At 42.6% G+C, this 7859-nt stretch overlaps 1 protein-coding gene across 1 annotated transcript in view; it reads left to right on the top strand.

Annotated features, from left to right (window-relative positions):
• Positions 1–6773: 6773 nt before the first annotated feature.
• LOC122554859 (cell adhesion molecule 2-like) overlaps positions 6774–7859 on the top strand; it is an 820685-nt gene continuing 819599 nt past the window's right edge. The window contains exon 1 of the mRNA XM_087992436.1: positions 6774–6810. The gene's annotated coding sequence lies outside the window, so the exon portion shown is untranslated. The remainder of the gene's footprint in view (positions 6811–7859) is intronic.

Raw genomic sequence — 7859 nt, 5'->3', positions numbered from 1 at the left:
TAACTGTTTTGAAATCAAATAATTTTTTTAACACAAAGAATTGGACTACCAATAAAATGTAGTTTCTCCTCGAACCTGAATGAAAATGATTGACATAAAAGCATGTCAGAGGCCTATGGGATGAATAGAAACATTTCTATCTTCAGTTGGGGGACTCCTTGCCTGTAATGCCCAACAATGTGATCTCTTATCTTTACAAGATGTTGAGGTAAAGCTGTCACTTTCAATTTCCTCCTGACTGCTTTCTGCTGCTTTTAGTTGCCCAAGCTGTGTTCAGGCAGTAGAGAATTGCTGAAAGACTACATCAGTAAGGAGGCAGATGAAAGGATACTGGTTATTGCAAGCAACTTATTGCTTTTTTATTATTATTGTTTAATTTTATCTCCTGGCGTTTGCAAGGCTGTTAGCCGGGATTTCACAGTTGATTTGAAGTTGATCTGAATCACTGTTTGCTGGGGTCAGACAAATCACCCTTTCAGTTTCCCACAGAGAGACACAAAACCATAGCAAATGGACAGGAAGAAAATTGCAGGGCTTGTGGCACTGAATGAATAGCTGTTGTTGCCACATTGGGAAAAGTTTGAACTGGTTGGTATCCATGGGAGGGGTATCCTATTGTTATATTTTAAACAACACAGCATTTACTTAACAGCCTTAAAGTAAGAAGACATCCCAAAGAGTTGTGTTATCGTTTAAATCAGACAGCAAGCCACATCAGAAGATATTGGAACAAGTGGCTGAAAGCTCAATCAAAGATGCTGAGGTTTAGGGAAGGAATTCCTGAACTGAGAAACTGGGCAACTGAGGGGATGACTCTCAGTTGGAATCAGGCTTGCTGGAGAAACCTGAATTGAAGGAGCTCAGATTCCTCAGAAAGTTGTAGGGCTGGAGGAAGTGGCAGCAATAGATAGGGGTATGCCGATCGAAGAATTTGAAAACAAGAATAAAAATGTTGATATTGAAGTCTAACTGGAAGCGAGCAAAGGGGTGATTACTGAAGGGGAATAGCTGTGTGTTAGGAGCCATCAATCAGCACAGCATGCAGTGTGAAGTGGAAATTCACATTCCCTTCGACAGCCATTAGAGGGTAGATGAGCTGCCTGGATGAACATTAGCCCTTTGTAGATTCTGGAATGTTACATCATGGAAGGTAACAGCTGCCAGGATAACTCAATCTAATAATAACAAAGCAAATAAAACAATGAGTGTGCAATAGTGAGACTGGATTGCAGTTTAGATTTTCATAACAAGACTTTGTCTTTGTCACTGGAATTACATTGTTCCCAATTGCAATCTTCAGCAGTTTGTTCTGAGTTGTACCATTTCTGAGCTCTCTCACGGCTCCCTCGTACTGAATCTTGCTCACCCATCCTGCTGGCTCACACTGACTTCAACCAGTAACACTCAATTTAAACATTCTCATCCTTCTGCTGTTCTTCATAGAATTGCTACAGTGTAGAAGTAGGCCATTCAGCCCATTAAGTCCATACTGATCCTCTGAACAGCATCTCACACAGACTCACCCCCCACTTCCCCCCAGCTCTATCCCTGCATTTCCCATGGCCAATCAAACTAACCCTGCACATCCTTGGACCCTATGGACAATTTGGCATAGCCAATCCACCCTAACCTGCACATCTTTAGGCTGTGGGAGGAAACCCACTCAGACATGGGGAGAACATGCAAACCCCCCACTGAGAGTCACCCCAGACTGGGATGAAACCCCAGTCGTGGAGCTGTAAGATAGCAGTGCTAACCACTGAGCCATCATGCATCATCACAACCCTCCAAAATATCCACACTCCTCCAATTCTGGCCTCCCTTATGTTGTGGATTTTCATCACATTGATATGGGCAACCTCGCTGTCTAGTGTTCTGAGGAAGGGTCACTGAAGCTGAACTATTAACTCTGCTTTCACTCCACAGATGCTGCCAGACCAGCTGAGCTTTTTCCAGCATTTTCTGTTTTTGTTTCTGATTTCGAGCATCTATAGTTCTTTGGTTTTCTTGCTGTCTGCTGTTTGTTCCCTAAGCTCAGCAATTCAGTCACAGGAATTGTCTGGCTTTATAATCCACTATGACCAAACTTTGTTCCCCTGCCTTACATGATTTCCAATTTTCCAATGTGAAGAGTTTAATAATACTTCTGTGAAGCACTTTGGTATACTTTACAATGTTAACCATGTGAATTGAATTGTTGCCTGTCCTCATAGTACTGGACTGGCTCTGTCATTCATTCCCCCCTTTGTCCAGGTATCATTGTTAAGCCCTGTATTTACTGCCCACCTTGGGACTTGCTGGGCAATAAAGAGGTACATGATACCAGCAGGTTTGCTTCCCTAACAGCATTTGTCAACCAGATGGGATCAACAATAATTGATTTGTCATAGTCGCTATTGACTAAGCGACTTCTTTCCTTCTCCAGTCCCAGACTTTAATGAATTAAATTCAGCCCCCACCATCTACTGTGGTGGGATTTGAACACACAACCCTCAGCACATTACCCCAGCACCTGGATTACTCACCTCCTGACATTACCATTGTGCCATCATTGTTCGCTGAGTCAGGGCAAAACATTACACTTACAGGGACATAGGGACAGGAGTAGGCCATTCAGACCCCTCAAGTCCCTTCTGCCATTCAATAAGATCATGGCTGATCTGTGGATGAGCTTTTTTTTTTAACCTGCCTTTGGCCCATATTCCTTAATACCTTTACTTGCCAAACATTCATCTCGCTCAGATTTAAAATTAATAAATTAACCTGCAGTTTGACAGTAATTTTAGTGCCCTCAGGATACTCCAAAGCGTCCTCTATCAATAAAGTAATTGTTAAAGGTGTCGGCAGTTAAGTATTCATATGAAACACAGCAACCTCCCAGAGCAAGGTAATGTCCAGCTCAGCTGTCTTAGATGTTGATTAAGGAAAGAAAGTGTCTCTTCAGCTATTGTGGAGAAATCACTCTCATTCACCAAGGAGAGGGGAGAGTGACTAGGTCTAACATTTCATTTGAAAGATAAAAGGCAATGAGCTTGCTCAGAAATTCCCTGAGTGTGTCAGTATGTGCTCACCTTCTGGAATGGGCCCACAGCTCACTTCTGTTTCCTATAGACAGCTAGCCTTGTGCAGTGCATGATCCCTTTAAGATTCTCACAGAACTGTGAATGAGTGCCTCTTAAAGGGACCATTGCTTGTGTGCAGCCTGTTTTTGGGGTGATCCCATTAGCTACATGGCTGCACCCTGATGCAGCTGAAGAAGGGAAATTGTGGTTGATTCAGAGCCAACGGATCTATCACTGAATACAGCTGATCAGGGAGAGAATAGGAATTTTACGATTACAATGAATGGTTTAACTGCCAAGCTTCCACTGTCCCAAATGACAATCAAACTGATCTCAGTGACAGGGTTATGTCGGAGTGGTTTCAGGTGATTTGTTCAAGTGTTCTCTTGAAGTTTTATCTGAGTCTTCACTGAGTTAAGGTAAAAGTTTGTTTATAACAAAACCCCTGAATTAAACTGTGGTACCATTTGTCCAAACCTTTACTTAAGAAATGTACAAAATAGGAGCAGAGTAGGCCATTCAGCCCATCAAGTTTGCTCAGCCATAGAGTCATAGAGTCAGACATTCAATATTATTATGGCTGATCCTCTAACTCAATGCCATCTTGCAACTTTCTCTTCATCTATCCCTTGATGCATTTCTAATCTAAAACATTATCTAACTCTTTCTTGAACACTTTCAGTGATTTGGCTTCTCCCAAGTGGTCACCCTTTGGAATTCTCTACCACCTTCGTTCCTCATCTCAATCCCACATGGCCTACTCCCATATCCTGAGATTGTGTTGCCTGATTCCCACCCAGGGGAAATAGTCTCCTCACGTTTAGTTCGCCCAGTCCTGTTAGAATATTACATGTTTCTAAACTGTGGTGAATATAGTGGAAAGTGAGGACTGTAGACACTGGAAATCAGAGTGAAAAAGTCTGGTGCTGGAAAAGCACAGCAGGTCAAGTAGCATCTGAGGAGCAGGAGAATCGATGTTTCGAGCATAAACCCTTCATCAGGAATGTTGGGGAGGGTGGGGTGGTGGGTGGGTGGAGGGTGGAGCCAATGGAGATGAGAAATAAATAAGAAGTGGTACTGGGGTGAGGGTAGCTAGAAAGGTCATAGGTGGATGCAGGTTGATTTCACCAGTTTCATCATCTCTCCTCCCCCCACCTTATCCCAGATCCAACCCTCTAACTCAGCACTGTTCTCATGAACTGTCCTGCCTGTCCATCTTCCTTCCCAAATATCTGTTCCACCCTCCACTCCAACCTATCATCATTACCACTCCCCCCGCCTTCATCTACTTATTGCATTCCCAGCTACCTTTCCACCAGTCCCCTCCCCCTCCCCCTCCCCCTCCCCCTCCTGTTTATCCCCCTCAACTCCCCACATTCCTGATGAAGAACTTATGGTTGAAACGTCGACTCTCCTGCTCCTTGGATGCTGCCTGACTGGCTGTGCTTTTCCAGTGTCACACTTTTTGACTGTAGTGAATACAGGCCCAGTCAAACTGACCTTTCCTCATAGGATAGTCCTGCTGTCCCTGGTATCAGCCAGGTGAACATCCTCAGCTCTCCCTCTATGGCAAGTATAGCTCCTTTTTGTTCGATATTTGTCATGTATGATAGTGCCCCTGCCTCTGGCCTGGGTTGAAAGTCCATCTATCCCAGGGATGTGCCCTAACAACCCCAAATAGAGTGATTTACAATATCTCTCCTGTCTTAGAAAACTGTACACAATACTCCACATCAACCCTCTGAAGAGTAACCCACCCAGTCCCATTTCCCTCTGACTAGTGCACCTAATGCTGTGGGTGATTTAGCATGGCCAATTCACCTGACCTGCACATCTGTGGATTGTGAGAGGAAACCCACTCAGATACAGGGAGAATGTGCAAACTCCACACAGACCCAAGGCTGGAATCAAACCTGGGACCTTAGTGCTGTGAGGCAGCAGTGCTAACCACTGAGCCACTGTGCCACCCAGTCACCTCAGTAAGACATCCCACTTCTAACTCAAATCCTCTACAATGAACGTCAGTATACCTCTCATCTTCTGAATTGTTGCTGCACCTGCCTGTCTGCTTTCATTCACTGACTGACACTCAGATTCCTTTGTACATCCACATTTCCCACCGTATCACCATTTCAATAAAACTCTGCCTTTCTGTTTTTCACATTGAAGTATAGAAGTTCCCATTTAGGCACATTGTACTGCATCTGTTTACCCACTCACTCAACTTGTTGAAATCACCTTGGAGTCTCCTTGCATGCTCTTCACAACTTACAATCGGAGACAGTTTTGTGTCATCAGAAAACTTAAAAATGTTGCATTGGTTTACCTCGTCCAGGTTATTTATATAAATATTGTGAATAGCTGTGGCCCACGCACTGATCCTCGTAGCATCCCACTCGGTATTGTCTGCCACTTAGAAAAAGGCTCATTTATTCCCAACCTCTGCTTCCTGTTTGTCAACCAATTCTCAATCTGGATTTGTAACTCCATACACAGCACCTGAAATACAAATGATATTCTTTACTTGATCAGTTTGGTCATTCTCTCAGCCATGACTCTGGAAGGTTGAAGGTTTGAATTGTATTTTGACTCCAGGCAGACCTGAGGGAGTACCATATGCTCAGAGGGGCTATTCCTTCAGGATCTTGTCCCAGTGAATCTGGTAGATGTGAAAGGACCCCTGTCTTTAACAAAGTAACAGCAACTAATCACTTATCTCCTTTGCTTGTACTTTTGATTCTCAACCTTCACCTACAAATGTTAATGATGACCAATTAAACTGTTTTTACGGCATTCCTTTCTTGGCTGTTTGAATGCAGAAGTTAACCCAGGATAAATGCATTATGCAAATAAAGTAATATTGCATCTTTCTAGCTTTCATTTTTAAAATTAATGTGTGTGAGCTTTTTCTATGAAACCTAATTTTATGGAAAATGACCTCATCAAATGTGAGCTGAGACAGTGATTGTTTCTGAAAAGCTGTTTTATAAAAGGTTCAGCGAGAATGAAGCACTTATTTGGAGTGTTCCTTGTATTCTGAGATGAAAGTGAGTCTTGAATCTTGAAACTATTTTCAGCCCTTCTCCATTTTCGCCACTTGCTTAGCAAGGAAGAGTGATGTGTGTGTGACTGTGAATGCATGGGTGTGTGTCGGGGTGTGTGTCAGTGTGAATAGATTTCAGTTGGTGTTTATGTGTGTGAGTGTGTGCATGTCAGTAGGATGTCAGAGGTTGTATGAGGGGGGAGTGTTGGGATTTCTGGGGTCACTCATATTCTCTAACACAGTGTGTTCATGTTTCAAGATCGTTGGAACACAAGGTGACCATTCAGTCATCAAGCATGTTCTTTGGTTCAATCAGATAATAACTGGCCTGTACCTCAAACCCCTTTACCCACCTTCATTCCCTATCCCTGAATATCTTGACTCAACAAACATCTTTCAATCTTTGTCTCATACCACTAGTGATGGGGTCATTGAGTGATCTGAGCTACAATGTGTAATGTGTATTCTGTTCTATACAGTCACTTAATATAGTTGCTTGCTTCAAAACGGTGTCAAGGAAATTGTACCCATCCTTCAGTAAATCCACTGTAAAGCTGCTTGGCAGTCAGTACAATACAAAGGTACAGTTTCTTTGTGCTGTTACTAAACAAACATCAGTCTAATTCCTCATCTTTGTCTGTTTTCTTCACCCATTGCTCTCGCTCTTTATCCTCCCAGTGGTTGCAACGAAGACCAAAAGTAAAGGTCAGTGAACCTCTTGTACTTGTTATGGAATAATTCTGGAAAACAGTGTGATTTGGTGATGTGTTTACTGTGTTCACAATGCAATGCTTAAATGGTGGTTTCACAGCAGTGCTACCTGCTTTGCTGTCAGCGCTGTTGGAACATTCTTAACTGTGTCTTCAACAATGTTAAAAAAGGGAACCCATTTCCCTTCTACAAAGACCCACCTCCATCTGCTGCACACTCTAACCTGAATTACATCACTCACCATCCTCTCTGTTACAATAATTCCCAGCTCTGGTTGAAGTCTTATCCAAAGGTTTCACCACACAACCTCCTGTCTCCAAGCTCTCACTATTGGTCACCATGTCAATCCATGCTGTGCCTTGTCCTGCACCAACGGGAAAAAGTGCAGTCTTCATGTTGTTTTCCTTATCCCTATTTGGGATGTGGGCATCATGAGAAGGCCAAAATTTGTTGTCCATTCTCTATTTCCCTTGAAGGGCTTTCTAGATCATTTCAAGAGGCAGATTGACAGTAACAAAGCAGATTTCCTTTCATAATGAACCAGACAGGCTGTTACAACAATTGTTGCACAGTCTTTAGCATTTAATTCCAGATCTTTATTGAGTTGAAATTTCATCATTTGCTATGTGGGGTTTGTATCCATGTTTCCCACAACACTCATTTGGAACTTTCGAATACTAATTCAGTGACATTACCAATACGTCACTAACTCTCGTTGAGCGGCTCATCACTGTCAATCAAACAGTGAATTATGATTAATAAAGAAAGGCTTCAAAGAAAATTAAAAAGGAACAATTTTGTTTACTGCTCCATTGGGTTTTTCTCCTGGGTTGCTCCCAGCAGCATCCTGGAGATTAATCTTTAATTACTGAAGACTCCAGGGTGTCCTATCCTCATTATTTGGCTCATAATTATAACTCTCTCAGTTACACATCTTTCACTCGTTATAAACGTTGCCAATAACACAACAACAACCTGCACTTCATATAATGCCTTGAAGAACATCCCAAGGTGGTTAACAGAGACATCATCAAATAAAAATC

Source organism: Chiloscyllium plagiosum, unplaced genomic scaffold (genome assembly GCF_037043375.1).
Source record: "Chiloscyllium plagiosum isolate Xiang-an unplaced genomic scaffold, Cpla_swu_hap1 HiC_scaffold_12, whole genome shotgun sequence".
Lineage (NCBI taxonomy): Eukaryota > Metazoa > Chordata > Chondrichthyes > Orectolobiformes > Hemiscylliidae > Chiloscyllium > Chiloscyllium plagiosum.
This window is presented reverse-complemented; position numbering and strand designations above follow the sequence as displayed.